We start from the raw sequence: 18,211 nt of genomic DNA, 5'->3' as shown, positions 1-18,211 counted from the left end.
GGACATTTTAGGAAACCAAAACCTCTCCTCCTCCTGAGTTGTCAATATAATCAGCCTTTGAAACCAGTCTTCTGCCACATGAATTATAAGGGAATTTCAAATAGGGCAGGAAATGGAAACTAGTGGACTGAAAGGAAGATCAGATAAGAAAATGAAACCCTATGTTGAATTCCACTGTAAGCAGATAGTCCTTAAGATGACAAAAATAATTATTTGATTATCAAAGAAGGAAAATATGCAGCTCATCTGCCTTTGTATTACCTAAAGTTTCTCCCTTGAATCTATTGTTTAGCAAAATGTGTCCTGGTGGCTAAATAAGGCTGCTGATTACTCTCATCTTAGGAAGATGTATAGGAAGAGGTGGGGACAAAGAAATAGAAAAAAAAAAAAAAATCAACCTCAGCCTCATAAGATTTTTCCCTTTCCCTTGATTCAGATTACTCCAAAAAGTAGTTGTGAGGTCAGGTTACTGGTCCTGTGTCTACAGAATTACTAAAGGACACTTATTCCTCATCACACTCTTAACAAAATAGAAGTCTCCTGATATTTGGCATTTATAAAAAGATATACCCTTTTTTTTTTTTTTTCTCAAGCACTTGAATTTGGTTTTATGTATTTATCTTCTTGGTTCAATAGCAGAGGCATCATAAAAAATACTAAAACACAATCAAAATTCTCACCTCTGTTCCACAACTTGCTGGTCATTAGTAGGAATTCTGGTAGTGAGTGACAGTGCTTTTGCTTCCACAACTGTTATGGAAAAATGGGATTTTGGTACTGGAACTTTTGGCTCTCTGTAAAGGTCTGAGCAACTAAGACCCACAATCTAGTTCAAATCCTAGCTCTGTAATTTACTAACTGTATGATGATAGTAGGCAGATATCCTGATTTTCTGATATTTAATTTCTCCACTTGCAAACTGGAAGCAGAGTTTCATTTGATCATGACATTTATTTAAAGCTCTGCCTTAGATGTGACAGTACAAAAATGAAGTACACAATTTCTCCTTTTCAGGGGCTCACAATTTGGTGGAAATGACAAATAAATAAACACATCAAAATATGGTTCAGTAAACTGCTGGGTTCTACAGAAGCTCAGAGGAGGGAACTCTGAACTGAACTAGGAGGTGAGGGAATGATATGATGATAGATATTTAACAATTAACCATGTGGGCAAGTAGTGCATACATTTATATACAAACATGCATTTATTATGAATCTCCCTGATGCAAAATTGTACAGCAAAACCATAAGAAAATAATACAATATAAAATATTTAACAAAAATTCCAAAGAATCCATTGATTCTAAGGGGAGCAGAACTTGCCCTGCCCTCCCCAAAATATACCTCTTTGTCATAAGGATTACCTTGAGATGTTTATTAAGAAACTGCAGGTTTGGAACAAGATGGTGGAGTAAAAGAATGTGGAACTCTCCCCTCCATGAAGACATCAAAAGTACATACAAATGTGGAATAGTTCTTCACAGAAAAATAACTGGAAACTGGCAAAAGGAATCCTGTACAACCAAGATTCTAAGAAAGATACAAAAGTAATCAGGTAGAAAGGGAAGAAAGCAATAGGGTAGGGACATGTGCCTGTGAGAGAGAACCCAGAGAAAAAGGGAGATTGCATGGGCAGACATCTGTTCTGGGGAGTAAACAGTGAGAGACACAAATAGGATGCTTCAGTCCCGGGGTCCTATGTGGGGGAGACGAGCATCCTCGGCTTGTTAGAGGACTGTTTGGACAATTTGAACGGCTGTGGGAAGCCTGAATTCCACTCATGAGGAACTCATGCACAGTCTTGGCCTTAAGGCAAGGTAGAGAGAGGTCTCCTCTAGCAGCTGCCAGGTGAATGTAGACCCACACCAAGACATATCATAATTAAAATGGCAAAAGTGGATAAAGAGAGAATTCTAAAAGCAGAAAGATAAAAATAAAGTCATATACAAGTGGATCACTAGGAAGCTATCAGCTGATTTCTCTGGGGAAACTTTGCAGGCCAGAAAGGAATGACATGATATATGCAAAGTTCTGAAAGGGAAAAGCCTGCAACCTAGGATACTCTACCCAGAACAATTATCCTTTAAAATAGAAGGAGAGACAAAGAATTTCTCAGACAAGCAAAAACTAAAAGACTTCATCAATAATAAGCCTACTCTAAAATAAATGTTAAAAGGCCTTCTCTATGTGGAAAAGTAATAAGAATCTATAAGAAAGGGAAACTCACACTGGGAAAGTAAATGTATGGTAAGGACTGAAGATCAACCACTTAAATAAGCCATTACAAAGATTAAAAGACAAAAAAAAAATTGTAAAATCAACTATAACTACAATGAATATTTAAAGGACAATCGAGAAGAAATGGACAAACTTCTAGAAACATACATGCCAAGACCTAAGAAGAAACAGACAATTTTACTACAAGTGAAGTTGAATTTGTAATAAAAGAAACTCACAGAAACAAAAGTCTGGGACTGGATGGCTTTGTAGGGAATTCTACCAAACATATAAAGAAAAACTAATAACTAGTCTTCTCAAACTGTTCCAAAAGATTTAATTCAATGGAACATTCCCAATTTCATTCTATGAGGCCACCATTTCCTTGATACCAAAACCAGAAAAATACACTCCAAAAAAAGAAAAAAAAGAAAAGGAAAGAAAATTCCAAGCCAATATCTCTGATGAAAATAGATGCAAAAATCCTCAACAAAATATTAGCAAATTATATCCAACAATATATAAGAAGGATCATACACAATAAGTTGGATTTATTCCAAGGGACACAAAGATAGTTCAAAATTTACAAATCAATCAGTGTGGTACACCACATTAACAAAAGGAAGGATAAAAATCACATGATTATCTCAATAGATTCAGAAAAAGCTTTTGAAAAATTCAACATCCATTTATGATAAAAACTCTCATCAAATTTGGTACAGAGAAAACATGCATCAACATAATGAAGGCCATTTATGACAAACCCACACCTAACATCATACTCAATAATGACAATCTGGAAGCCTTTCTTCTAAATTCAGGAACAAGGATGCCCACTCTAAATACTTCTATTTAACTTAGCATTGGAAGTTGTAGCCTTAGCAGTTGGACAATAAAAAGGAATACAAATTAGAAGGGAATAATGAAAACTGTCACTGTTTGCAGATGACCTGATACTTTATATAGAAAACCCTAAGGTTTCCACACCAAAAGTACTAGAACTAATAATGAATTTATCAAAGTTATAGGATACAAGATGAATATAGAGAAATTAGGTGCTTTTCTATACATTAATAATGAAATATCAGCAAGAGAAGTAAAAACAAAACAAAACAATCTTGTTTAGAATTGCATCATAAAGGATAAAATACCTAGAAATAAACTTAACCAAGGTAGCAAAAGATCTATACTCTGAAAACTATAAAGCCTTGATGGAGGAAATTGATAAATAAATGGAAAACTATCCTAGGTTCATGGATTGGAAGAAATAATATTTTTAAAGCATGCATACTACCCTAAGAATATACAGATTTAATGCAATATCTATCAAAATACCTGTGCCATTTTTCACAGAACTAGAACAAATAATCCTAAAATTTATATAGAACCACAAAATACCCTCAAATTGTCAAAACAATCTAGAGAAAAAATAGCAAAGCTAGAGGTATCACTCTCTCAGGCTTCAGAATATACTGCAAAGCTACAGTAATCAAAACAGCATGGTACTGGCAAAAAAACAGGCAAATAGATCAATGAAACAAAAGAGAGAGCCCAGAAATAAACCCACACATCTATGGCCAGTTAATACACAACACAGGAGGTAAGAATATACAATGGAGAGAAGACACTCTGTTTAATAAGTGGTGCTGAGAATACTGGACAGCTACAGGTAAAACAATAAATGAGAATATTTTCTCACACAGTATACAAAATATACTCAAAGTGGATTAAGGACTTAAATGTAGGACCTGAAACCCTAAAATTCCTAGAAGAGAACATAGGCAGAACACTCTTTGTCATAAATTGTATCCATATATATATATATAAACTCAGATTGACACTGGAGAAATTCGGATATCTTATTTGTAGCAGTAGTTAAATGTGAATGTGTATGGACAAACGAATTGCTCAGTAAGCTGACTAATTTCAAAGACAGTTATGACCCTGTAAATAAATATTTCAAAATTTTGACTCATTGAATAGTATAAGTCTCAGTACAGGTATTAGAGCACTGTCAAAGAAGTTAGGTCTCAGTTCTGACTGAATTGGAGAAATAAACTAAAAATTAGATGTCTTTATTTTTATCCTAATCAGAACAGTCTGTCTTTGTAATCTTTCAAAAATAATGTTAATTTATAAATCTCTGCCTATAACAAAATGGACATCTTATGGATTAGGTTTTCTCTCTCCTGAGCTGCAGAAAGAAATGAGTGGGCTGCTGCACTGCTCAGCCTAGGGTGCTGTCCCCTCAGCAAGGACAGAACCACACATGATGTGCAGTGAGCACAGTGGGCACAGTACCAGAGATGAGGGAGCATTCAAACACCTCAGATCAGCATCTATGCATGGTAAACATTTGTACTTTATCTTTACTGTGAATAAACTAGTAAATACAAAAAAGGGCAAAAGAAAAGATAAATAGGATCTAATTAAATCTAGAAGGTTTTGCATAGAAAAGGCAACCATAGGCAAAATGAAAAGATGGCCTATGGAATGGGAGAAAATATTTGCAAATGATATGGCTAACAAGGAGTTGAAATTTGAAATACATAAACAGATCACACAATTCGATATTAAAAAAGACCCCAAAACAAACAACCCAATCAAAAAATTTGCCGAAGACATGAATAGACATTTTTTCCAAAGAAGATATACAGATGGCTAACAGACACATGAAAAGATGCTCAGCATCGCTAATCAACAGAGAAATGCAAATCAAAGCAACATAGAGATATCACCTCACACCTGTTGTAATAACTATCATCAAAAAGACCACAAATAACAATTGTTGGTGAGAAATTTGAGAAAAGGGGACACTTGTACACTGTTGGTGGGAATGTAAATTGGTGCAGACACAATGGAAAACAGTATGGAGATTCCCCCCAAAATTAAAAATAGAATACCATATGATCCAGCAATTCCACTCTGGGTATATATCCAGAAAAAAATGAAAATACTAATTCAAAAAGATACACGCACAAAAATGTTCATACTAGCACTGATTACAACAGCCAAAACACGGAAGCAACCCAAGTATCCATCAATAGATGAATGATTTAAAAAGATACGGTATATATGTACAAAGAAATATTATTCAGCCATAAAAAGAATAAAATTCAGCCATTTGCAGGAATGTGGCTGGACCTAGAGAATATTATGCTTAGTGAAATATCATAGAAAGACAAATACTGTATGATATCACTTATATGTGGAATCTAAAAAAATAATGAAAATGAATGTATATAGCAAAGCAAAAACAGACTCACAGATATTGAAAACAAACTAGTGTTTACCAATGCGTAGAGGGGAGGGGAAAGAGGCACACTGGTGGTATGTCATTAAGAGATACAAAGTGCTATGTATAAAATTATGTATAAACAACAAGGATATATTGTATAGCACAGAGAATTATAGCCATTATCTTATAAGGAATTTTAATGGATTATAAATTGTAACAATACTGAGTCACTCTGCTGTACCCCTGAAACTAATATAATGTAAATCAACTATACTTTAATAAAAAAAAAAAAAGAAAGAAACTCCAGACATGGGAGAATCTCTGAAAACCACCAAGCAGCTCTTCCCTTTTGTAAGGGGTATTTACATTTCTAAGGGAAATCTTCATTTGTAAGGGTGTCTCCCTCTCTGCACTAAGAGAAGGATGTCTCAATCAAAAGAATCTCTCATTAATGGAGAAGTCAATGACTTAAATCTGCATAACAACCTTACCCTTGTTTACTGTACTTTTCCTTGTTACCTTTTCCTTGCTACCTCCAATAACTGGTCTCCAACCACACCCCTCCCCTAACCGTAAGAACATAGATAGCAATATAATGTAAAATATTTAGAAAGTTATGAGTTTATATATTTATTACTGTGGCTTAAATGTAGTTTTAATTTCAAGTTTTTTTTTTGGTTGTTTGTTTTTAACAATAGCTGTGCTTAACAATGGTTTAATAGGCTCATATATTTCTAAAGATGTAACAACTGGCTATAATGAGCTAGTGTGGATTCACTTTATTACACCATTGGGGATGAGGAAAATCTTTGAATCCATGGAGGTAACTATTGAGTAGTCCACATGAAGGTGATGGCAAGGACTGTTTGTCCAATAGAGAAAATATGTACAAAGAGTGCGACGTGAGATAGTATGAAACCTATGGGCAGCAACAAAAAGATAGAACTTACTATGATATTTGCCTGTCCTGAGATGGTTCAGTGATATGAAGTATGTGAAAGTTACTCTTCCACAACAAGTACTTGGAGTTTAAGGATAATAATATTTTTAATTACACCTGTAATACACAAAAGACTTCATCACAGATAACATTATGATACATGATTCAAACGTATTTAATTTTTAAACAAAAAAGATCAAGCCCACTTCATCTACATGACTCATTTTAACATAATCTGAAATGGAGACTAACTTCTATTTATGTTTGGAGATGGTACAGGTTTTGGGTGTGTTGATGTTGCTGTTTTCAACTCTAATGAGAGTGAAAGAAAGAGAGAGATTGAGAGTGAGAGAGAGAATCACACATGATGCAGTTACATGGCACAATCACTGGCACCCTATGTCTGACTGAGAGTCAATAATGCTTTCAGGGAAGGACTCAAGCTGGAAATTAAAAAAAAAAACAACAACTCTCCCGAGATAAATGGTGATTCCAGAGAGCAGTGGAGACCATAGGGTGGGGAAAGGGAGGGAAGAAATGATATTTCATGTCAGAAATTTGGTCCTTTGTGATCTCATTAAGTGTTGGACATTTTTGGTAATTGAAACTTTTGCAATAATTGGAAACACACAAAACACACACACAACACATGTTTAAATATTTCTGTTATTTATATGTCCACAGTGTAGTAACATTTATATTAAGAAAATACTATTGATTAGCCACCTAAAACCTATTTCCATTATTGTTCTCCTTTGTTTTCCTCCCACTATAAACATTAGAATGTTTTTCCAGACTCTTCTGAAGATAGCAGTGACTCTGTGGCCCAGTCTGGTCCATAAGGCATAGCAGATATCTGTTCTAGAGGGGAAGAGACATCTGGAAAGGGTTTATTTTCCTGATAAAAAGGGAACAGCTGGAGCTTGTATGGATTTTCTTATTTACTCTCCATCTCCTTTAAATACAAACATGACGTCTGATACGGAGGGCAAACGTTGCAACGATGAGGTAGTAGATATAAAAGAAATGCCAAAACAAACCCACCTTGACCATGAGCTACCAAACCAGAACCAGTAGCCACCTCCCACTCAACTTCCTATAATGTGAGATAAACAAATCTCAAAAATTTAAAACACTTCAAATAGTGATGTATGTACCTTGAGGATAATCCAGAGGTCAATAGAGCACTATGCCTTTAACTAACAATTAGGATTTAGGGTTAAAACATATTGAAGGGTGCAGATTAAACATGTACTGAAAGTTCATAGCACATATCAAGGTTAACTTCTTTGCCACCTCTACCCTCAATAAATTTCTTAGCCCAAATTATTGGTTATAAGTACAAAACCCAAAATACTTAAATTAGTTTTCTTGAGAAGAAGATTTTCTGAGTCTACCAGTGATCTGTCATTGGAACCCAGGATAAGGAAGTTTGGCTTGAATTCAATAAGATTTGGAACAAAGGAGCTTCTTTTCACATGCCACATGGCATGCTCTCCCATTTCTGCTTCTTCCTAAACACCTACTTCACTTCTCTCTCCTCTCTCTCTTTTCCCAAACTTTATTTTCATCTGTGTCTTGATTCTTATCATTTCAAACACAATAAACCAAACAGATGACAAGGGTTGCCCTTGGATATCTTATGTGTCACTTTAGTATCAAAGACAAAGATTATCACTTTATCTTAGAAAATAGATACTCTAATGTCTTAGTTTGCTATGGCTGCCATAAAAAAAAGTCACACACTATATGGCTTAACCAACAGAAATCAGTTATCTTACAGTTCTGAAGGTCCATGATCAAAGTGTTGGCAGAATTGGTTTCTTCTGAAGCCTCTCTCCTTGGCTTGTAGATGGCTGCCTTCTTGATGTGTCCTCACATTGTCTTTCCTCTGTGCACACCTATCCCTGGTGTCTCTTTTTCTGTCCAAATTTCCTCTTCTTATAAGAACATCAGTCAGTTTGTATTAAGATCCACCCTAAAAGTCTCATTAATTTACTCACCACTTTGAATACCTTTTCTCCAAATACAGTCACATTCTAGGGTACTGTGATTCAACATATGAATTCTGGGGAACACAATTCAACTTATAAAACCAATATTAACTATGTCCCCTTTTGGTTAAAAGCCCCATCCTATGACTTCAGTAGGAAGGAATGTGGCGTAAAGGCAGCAAAGATGATAAGGCAAAAAGGCATTTGTGACACAAGGAATGAAAGAATCAGCAATTACTTCACTCATACTTCCTTCCATGTAAAAATCGCTACCTTAGGCAGAGAGATAAATCAAATTGTTAATTAATTGATTATATGGAAAAGATGGATGAATTCAACCTTAGGGATATCTTATAGAGAAAGATGTTAGGATGAGGTTGACATGGAAAGAATTATTATTAACTCTGCAAGGGGTTAGGAAGTAGAGGGTCCTTCAGTGGTCTGGAACAGCGTCAGTGAAGGCAAGAGGCAGAAAGAAAGGATGACTTTTTCCAAGAAAAGTGAGTATATTAATTTGACACAAGGGAATTTGTGCAGAGAGGAATGACAAGCAAGGCTGAAAAGGTAGGTTGGGATAGGATTGTCAAGACTTTAGATATCACTGTAATGTGTGTCTGCTCATGCAGTGTTGCAAGAGTTAAGCTGAACACTTCTGTTTGAATTTTCTGATGTCTCTGAGTTGTCCATCTAAGCTCTCCTCCTGAATTAATACAGGGTTTGGGGTGACTTGGAAGGTCAATGCTTAAGATAATTAGTACCAAACAGCTGCACTCTTGCCATGCTGCCATTTCAGCCTCCTCACAATCTAGCAATTTTTCATGATAAATTGAATCTAATAACATATTTTTGTAGCCGAGATACATGGTGGATCATTGTCTTGTCACTTTGATAAAATGTTTGTGGTTTTTCTTCTCTGGTCCAGACTTCATGATACAGCAGGTGAAAAATCTACAGTTATATCAAACCAAACACAAATATAACAATTTCCTGAAATCACAGACTTGAATAAAATCATTAATTTTCTGAGAAAAATAATCCATGGATATTACCTGTGCTTCATGATTTAAAATTCATTTTGTTTGTGTATTTCAGTTTGTAGGGTTCCTTTAGAGATAAACAGCTATGGCCATGAAGATATGTAAATGAGAAGCAACACTGACTATGGAGGGTATCAAAAACGTATTCAAATATGTTGAAAGTATGTTTCTGGTATTCTTAACCCGAATCTACACCCTATATAAGTATAGGTCTTCTGTGATTCCAGAAAGAGATTTGTATAGTGAAATGGATCACAACTTAGGGTTTGCAATCTAACAAATGGGATAAGTCTTGGCTCTGTCAGTGAACTCATGTACAGGGTTCAGTCAGGTAGCCTCTCTACATCTAGTTTCTGTCTCTATATGTGTAAAATATTGCTGAGACTAGAAGTGAACATAATGCATAAAATAAGAGCTTAGCACAATACTTGGAACATAGCAAGTGCTCATAAATTTATATATTTATAAAATGTCTTTGTCTCTACATTCAAGATATTCAGTTTAAAATGGATGATAACTTTAGTTTTTTGTTTGTTTTTAATACACAGAATGAGATTTTTTTTTCCCCTTTGAAGATAAATACTACTTTGAAATCATTAAAAAAATAATACCCTCTTGGTCACAGCCACTTCCAGTGTCAAATTTAGGTATGTAGAAGAGCTAGTAGGAGCTGGAAGCAGTTAGTTGAGATGTGCCTTGAGGCCTTGGGCATCTCTGCTGCCATCCTTGAGCCTGCTGTCCTTGCAGCTCGCACTCCAACTGTAGCTGTTGTAGTGTGTTGAGATGCCTTCACCCATTAATAAGGCCACTGTGCTTGCTACAGTGCATTTTTTGATTGGCACCTTTCTCATTAAGGCTCCCTCCTGTTGGTGGGCTATGTTAGCAAAAGAGAGACAGAAAAGGCTGGGCTGCTCCTGTCCTGACCTTTGACATCCTGGTGTTTCTGTGGGGATTTTCCCCTATATATGTTGTCTATTATGTGTCCAAAGGCCACTGGGGTTACTCTTATGGTGAAATTCCAGATTTGATGCTTAGCTCCCAGCTCAACCCTGAGGAGAAGAGTCACAGCTAGGACTCAGCCTGGTTTTAAGACATAGAGCAGATACTATATCTAAGGACTAAGAAATTCTGCAGTTTGCATATGTTTAACAGAACAATGGACAGCAATGGTAATCGTATGGGAAAGTGGGAGGTCATTCTCTAATGGAAAATGCTGCTGCTATCACCCTTTTTAGAGTTGAATGTTTCTTTTATACAGTCATCCATGTCAATTTGTTCTTGTGGCAAATAGAAAAATCTCAGTATTTTTCCCAGTGAATTTAAGGTTCTTGCTTCCTCACGAAAGAATTTGGAGACAACGTGATAAGTAAGAAGTGGATTTATTTAGAGAGAAACACACTCCACAGACAGAGTGTGGGCCATCTCAAAACGCAACAGAGTCCTGAAATATGGTGTGGTTAATTTTTATGGACTGGGTAATTTCATAGGCTAATGAGTGGAAGGATTATTCCAAATACTTCAGGGAAGGAGTGGAGATTTCCAGGAATTGGGTCACTGAACGCATTTTGGCCTTTTATAGTCAGCCTCAGAGCTGTCAAGGCCCTGGGGTGTGTCATTTAGCATACTAATGTGTTACAATGAGCGTATAATGAGGCTCAAGGTTTACTGGAAGTTGAATCTTCTGCCATCTTGGACCTAGTTAGTTCTAACCAGTTTTTGTCATGTCCTATGGTTCTGTCATTCTTTTAAAGGTTGTGCCCTGCCTCATTCCCTTCTATTTCAGTATGTCAAATTTCTCATTACTAAGTAATTTACTTTGAAATAGCTCATCTCTAACTTTGTGCTCTTATGGAAGACCTTGGCAAAACGAAGTATCAATTTGTGTACATCTGGACTATTTTTTGTTTCCTTTCTTATTAACAGATTGGAAAATCTAAATTATTTGTAATTCTAAACTATGAAATCAGCTTTTTAAATAAATATATGACTATTTAGGTAATCTTGGATGATTATTAGTAGTTTGTGTCTCTTAAGAGATTCATCCATTTTATGTAAATTGTCAAATTTATGGACAAGTTTTTTATAGTGTTTCCTATTGTCTCTTAAATATATGTGAGTTATGTGATGACATTCTCTCATTTATTTATGATATTGGTAAATGTCATGGGTAATATGATAGGGATCACCTTAAATCCCTATCAGATTGTTTGTTAAAATGGCCATTTATCAACATTAATACTTCCAATCCAAGAGCATGTGATACATTTCCATTTCTTTGAATTATCTTCAATTTCCTTTTTCAATGTTTTATAGTTCTCAGTGTGTAAGTCTTTTACTTGCTTGGTTAGGTTTATTCCTAGGGGTTTTATTTTTGTTTGTTTGTTTGTTTGTTTTGATGTGACTTTAAATTTTATTTTCCATTTCTGATATTTCATTGTTAGTGTAAAGAAATACAACAGATTTCTGTTTACTAATCTTGCATCCTGCTACCTTGCTGAATTCATTTATTAGTTCTTGTGTGGAGTCCTTAGGGTTTCCCACATAGAGTATCATGTTATCTGAATTTATGACAATTTTACCACTTCCTTTCTGATTTGGATACATTTTATTTATTTTTACTGTCTGATTGCTGTGACTAGGACTTCCAATACTATGATGAATAGAAGTGGTGAGACTGGGCATTCTTGTCTTGTTCCAGAATTTAATGGGAAGGCTTTCAGCTTTTCACCATTTAGTATTATGTTGGCTGTTGGTTTGTCATAGCTTTTATTATGTTGAGATATGTTCCTTCTATACCCACTTTGGTGAGAATTTTTATCATGAATGAATGTTGAATTTTATCAAATGCTTTTTTTGCCTTTATTGAGATGATCATGTGGGTTTTGTCTTTTCTTTTGTTGATGTGGCATATCAGTCACATTGATTGATTTACATATGTTGATCCATCCTTGTGACCCTGGAATTAATCCAACTTGATAGCAAATTTGAACTATGATTAATATAGTAAGATCACTAATGGATAAAGTAGACAAAATGCAAGAATAGATGAGTTATATAAGCAGAGATAGAAACTCTAAGATTAGAGAATGAAAAAGAAATACAAGAAATCAAAAAAGAATGTAAACATAAATGAAGCATGCCTTCGTCGTCTCAAAAGTAAAACGAATATAGCTGAAGAAAGAATCAAGGAGCTTGAAATTACATCAATAGAAACTTGCCAAATTGAAATACAAAGGGCAACAAAAAGAATGACAATGACAGAACAGAGCATTCAAGACTTGGTGAGGGCAGCAATTTCAAAAAGTGTAACATAAGAATAATTAAAATACCAGAAAAATAAAAAGAATAGAGCAGAAGAAATGTTTGAATGGTCAAAATGTCCCAAAATTAATGACAAAACATCAAGTTATAAATCCAGGAATTTCAGAGAACATCAAGGAGAATTAATATAAAAAGTCTACACCTGAGCATGTCATATCAAACTGCAGAAAAACAAAGACAAAAATCTTGAAAAATTTGGGGGAATGGAGGTCATCTTTTCTATATAGGAGGAAGGATAAAATTATAAAACATTTCTCATCAGAAACTATGCAAGCAAGAAGACAATAAAATGGAATATTGAAGTTTTATAAAACAAACAAATAAAAAAACAACATGAGTGTAGACTATTTTATCCAGCAAAATTAACACTTAAGATAGAAGGAGAAATAAAGACTTTCTTGGGCAAACAAAAATTGAGGGAACACATTGACAGCAGACCTGCTCTGCAAGAAATGTCAAAAACGTTTTATAAGGAGAGGAAAATCATATAGATCAGAAACATGTATTTATATAAAAAAGGAGGAGCATCAGAGAAGTAATTTTAAAAGTTATAATCTTTTATTTTTCTTATTCTTAATTTACGGAAATGATAAATGTTTGCTTAAATTAACAATAGTAAAAATGTGTGGCGTGATTGTAGCATATGGGTAAGAGAAATTGGAAACAGAAATGTCATTAGGGGTGGGGAAAAAAAGGACTTGGGAATGTGAAATACTCTGATCTAAAATATCTGCACTCCACATGAAGCAGTAGTTATTTGAAGCAAATGTGGATTAGTTAAAAATATATATTATAAACTCTAGGGAAAAGACAAAGAATTTTAAAAATAAATATATTGATATCTTAGAGAGGATATAATCTGGAATCATACTTAATACTCCAATAAACCAGAGAAGGAAGAAAAAGGGAAGAAAGTAGAAAGAACAAGTCCAAGAAATAAAAAAAAAAAAAAATCAGTTACAAATATGGTAGACATTAACCCAGCTATATCAATAATCACTTTCCGTGTGAGTGGTCTAAATAACCACCCGCCCAAAAAAAATAAAACAGAGATTATCAAAAAGGATTAAAAAAACCCACAACAGCTGACTATATTTTATCTACAGAAAAGATAAAACAGCTCTTTAAAGACTCAGGTAAGTTAAAACAAATAATGCAGAAAGATACACCCTGCTAAAACTAATCAAAAGAAAACTGGTATAGTTATATTAATTTCAGACAAAGCAAACTTCAGAACAAGGAAAATTATTAGAGATAAAGACATCCATTGCATAATGAAAAAGTCAGCTTACTGAGAAAATATAAACATTCTTAATGTGTACGCACCCAACAACAGTGTTGAAATAACATGGGACAAGAAATGATAACATTGTAAAGGAAAAAAGTTTTAAAGTGCACCTATAAAGCTAAAAACTTCAACATCCCTCTTTCAGTTTTTGATTGATCAAACAGACAATGTCTATCCTTAGTTAGTCTATAACTAAGAGTATTGTTAACTCAAACTGCATCATCAATCAACTTGATGAGATTATCATTTATAGAATACAGTATTCCTATGTGAAACAGCAAAATAAAAATTCTTCTTAAGCTGATATGGAACATTCACTCATAAAATACACTTAACAAATTTGAAATAAGAGAAAGAATACAAGATATGTTGCCAGACCACAACAGAATTAAACTATTAAATTAATTTAATTGAAATTAATCTATTTTTATTAAAATAATAGAAAGATAGATGGAAAATCCCCAAGTATTTAGAGATTACTGATATGTCAGGAAATATTCCATATTTCATTAAAAAAATAAAATCAGAGGAACACTTCCTAACTCATTCTATGAGGTCGTTAATACTCTAATACCTAAGCTAGATAAATATAGTAGAAGAAAGGAAAACTACAGACCAATATTTCTCATGAACATAGACACAAATATCCTCAACAATATACTACCAAATCACATGCAACAACGTGTAAAAAAAATTTATATTCCACAACCATGTTATATTTTCCCCTAGTATGCAAATATGGTTCAACATTTAAAAATCAGTGTAGCTCACCACATCAACATACTAAAGTAGAAAGCTCATATAATCATATCAACAGAGATAGAAACAGCATTTGACAAAATTCAACACCCACTCATGATAAAAAAAAAAGAATAAAAACATTATTCATATGTAGAACCCCAAAGTTTAAGACTAAATCGGGTAGGAAGTGAGGGAATGGCACTGGATGATTTTCCTAGATGGCTCAGGAACTTGATGGCACATTCATCAATAGGTGAACAAATGATGGTGAAAGATAGAATTGTGAGGCATTTGGGGAATGAGCACAAGTGAAATCTACCCTTTCCTTGGAATTCTTTAGATTAAGTGCAAAATCAGTCAAGGCTTTTAAAAGTTAGGATACAAAACAAATGACAAAGATAAATGTAGAATTGATGATGATTGAACAGAATCACCCATTTTACTAATATGGAAGAGTAAAGATAGGAGGATTAAATAACAGGAAGTTTAATCAAGACTGCATTGGCCAAGGCTGAATTAAACTCTCCTAGACTTACTTCTCCAAGTGTCCACTTCCTTAGATCACTGCATCATGATTCTTCAGTCATCTCCTTGGTTGAATGCAACTTACAGGATAATTTATCAGGAGCAATACAACAAACACTAAGTAGAAACCCAAACAAACTTTCATATTTCTTATTTTCTTCATGTGTTACAAGAATGTTTCAAGAGATAGTCTGATGAAACCGTTGAGAGGCCCCATAAGTGTGCTGTGCATCATGCTAATTATGGAGCTTATCATACTCCAGTAGATGTGTGATTGTAACAATCATTTTTTATTAAAATACTCCTCTCTCCCTTTTTTTGTTATAGCTAGAGATTTTGAAAAAAGCAAACAGTTAATCATAATTCTTTGAAGAGCAAAAAACAAGAGACCCTGGATTCTTGGAATGCTTCAGTGTTTTTGAGCTGAGGCTGAACATGACACAGGAAAAACGGTCAATAGGATAGGGTTTCATTCTTATCTCTGATTAATTTTGTCACTCTGATCAAGTCATTTCATTTGACCCTCAGTTTCATTTTCTGTCAAATAGAGATGACAATCTATGCCAAAATCTACCCTGTAGCATAAAATGATGAATATAATTAACTATTTGGACAAGTATAAAAGATGCATGGAATTTACATGGAAATGATTAAGGATTAAGTTACAGAAATTATTAACAATATCACAGCCAAAAAAAGGAACTTCAGTTCCACTGCTTTATGTTTGTCTGGACTCTCAAGATCAATGTCCTATAATCTATAGTATTATTTACTAGTTTGAACTGGTCATCTTTCATTCTTTATATGCTACCCATATTGAAAACACCTAGCATTCTCATATCTCAGTGATTTTACACAAGTCTCTCTGCCTGGTTTGAAATGCTCTCCAGCTATCGGACCACTTGGAAATTTTCTATTTATTTTAAGTCTTAGTTCTGTGAATCCTCCCCAGACTCATCCAAGCCAAATGTGTTACTTTATCCTCCTGCCATTATCAATATTCCTCAACTGTATGATCCTTTAGCACAGGAAATATGTCTTTTCATCATTATATGCTTGCAAAGCTCATTGTAAAGTTCATGCCACATAGCAGGTGATCAATACATATATTTAACTGTTTTATTGAGGAATAATTGATACATGATGAATTGCACAGAAAGGGTACACTTCAATGAGTTCCGATGTATATGTATGCACCTGTGAAGCCATCACCACAATTATAATTGTGATCATATTTATTAAACAAACCAAATTCTGAAGTAAATACGTTGAGTATGTACTCCATGCCAGTCACTGCAGAGATTGTGGGTGTGCAAAGATGAATAGGGAACTAAGAGGTTTGTTTCTGGTCCTGAATCTAGAATAGAAATGACATTTTATACTCACCAAGTATTGTCTATTGCATGTCAAATCCTGTCTGTGTATGTATTTCAGAAAGGATGGAAGGCTATCCTCAGAAGCAGCTCATAGAATGAGGGGCTGGAGATCCCAGAGACCAAGAAGAGTCAAGTTGAAGACTTCCCTGAGGTGTGTACATAAAGGTATCCAGCTGTCAGGTGACAGAAATGAGGCCAGGCGTATCAAGGTTATATCTAGAATCAGGATGAAGCAGTAAGTGGAAATGGATTAGTAATGGAGAAATTAGGTTATTAGTCAGAATGAAAATAATAAAGAAAGTTTTACAGAATGGAATTGATTGAAAAACTCATGAAATTAAATCTACAAATGCTGGTAAAGTGATAGTATGCACTTATTTTTTTTTATTTTTCTTTAAAAATTAATTTTTTAATTTTATTTTTTAAGCTTATTAAGTTTGTTTCTGAAAAATAGAAATTAAAAAGCATCTTTTGATGTGATCAAACTTTTTAAGTGTTTTTTTATGCTAATACATTGTTGATAAACTTTCTTTTTTCTGAATTTTATTTTATTATTATTTTTATATACAGCAGATTCTTATTAGTTATCTATTTTATACATATTGGTATATATATGTCAATCCCAATCTCCCAGTTCATCCCACTACCCACCACCCATTTTCCCCCCTTGGTGTACATACATTTGTACTCTACATCTGTCTCTATTTCTGCCGTACAAACCAGTTCACCTGTACCATTTTTCTAGATTCCACATATATGTGTTAATATACGATATTTGTTTTTCTCTTTCTGACTTACTTCCCACTCTGTATGACAGTCTCTAGGTCCATCCATATCTAAAAATGACCCAGTTTTGTTCCTCTTTATGGCTGAGTAATATTCCATTGTATACATGTATCACATCTTCTTTATCCATTTGTCTGTCGATGGACATTTATGTGGCTACCATGACCTGGCTATTGTAAACAGTGCTGCAATGAATATTGGAGTGCATGTTTCTTTTTGAATTATGGTTTTCTCTGGGTATATGCCCAGTAGTGGGATTGCTGGGTCATATGGTAATTCTATTTTTAATTTTAAGGAACCTCCATACTGTTTTCCATAGTGGCTGTATCAATTTACATTCCCACCAACAGTGCAAGAGCATTCCCTTTTCTCCACACCCTCTCCAGCGTTTGTTGTTTGTAGATTTTCTGATGATGCCCATTCTAATCAGTGTGAAGTGATACCTCATTGTAATTTTGATTTGCATTTCTTTAATAATTAGTGATGTTGAGAAGCTTTCCTTGTACCTCTTGCCCATTTGTATGTCTTCTTAGTAGGCACTTTTTATATATAGACTTCCATACACTTCTGGATCAAGCCTTGGATAGAGAAGATTCCATGGGGCTTCATAATAGTATCTGAATGATTTGGATGTACAATATCTATGTCTAACTGATTTTGACTTCAACCTACAATTCTCCTGTCCTTCCAATGTCTCTGTCCTGTTAGAATATATTCACACTCTCAACTTGAAATTCAGTGCAACT

The sequence above is a fragment of the Monodon monoceros genome, unplaced genomic scaffold, assembly GCF_005190385.1.
Source record: "Monodon monoceros isolate NGI ecotype Baffin Bay Population unplaced genomic scaffold, NGI_Narwhal_1 Super_Scaffold_1, whole genome shotgun sequence".
NCBI classification, from domain to species: Eukaryota; Metazoa; Chordata; class Mammalia; order Artiodactyla; family Monodontidae; genus Monodon; species Monodon monoceros.
The sequence above is the reverse complement of the archived record's forward strand: the minus strand, read 5'-3'. Positions refer to the sequence as shown.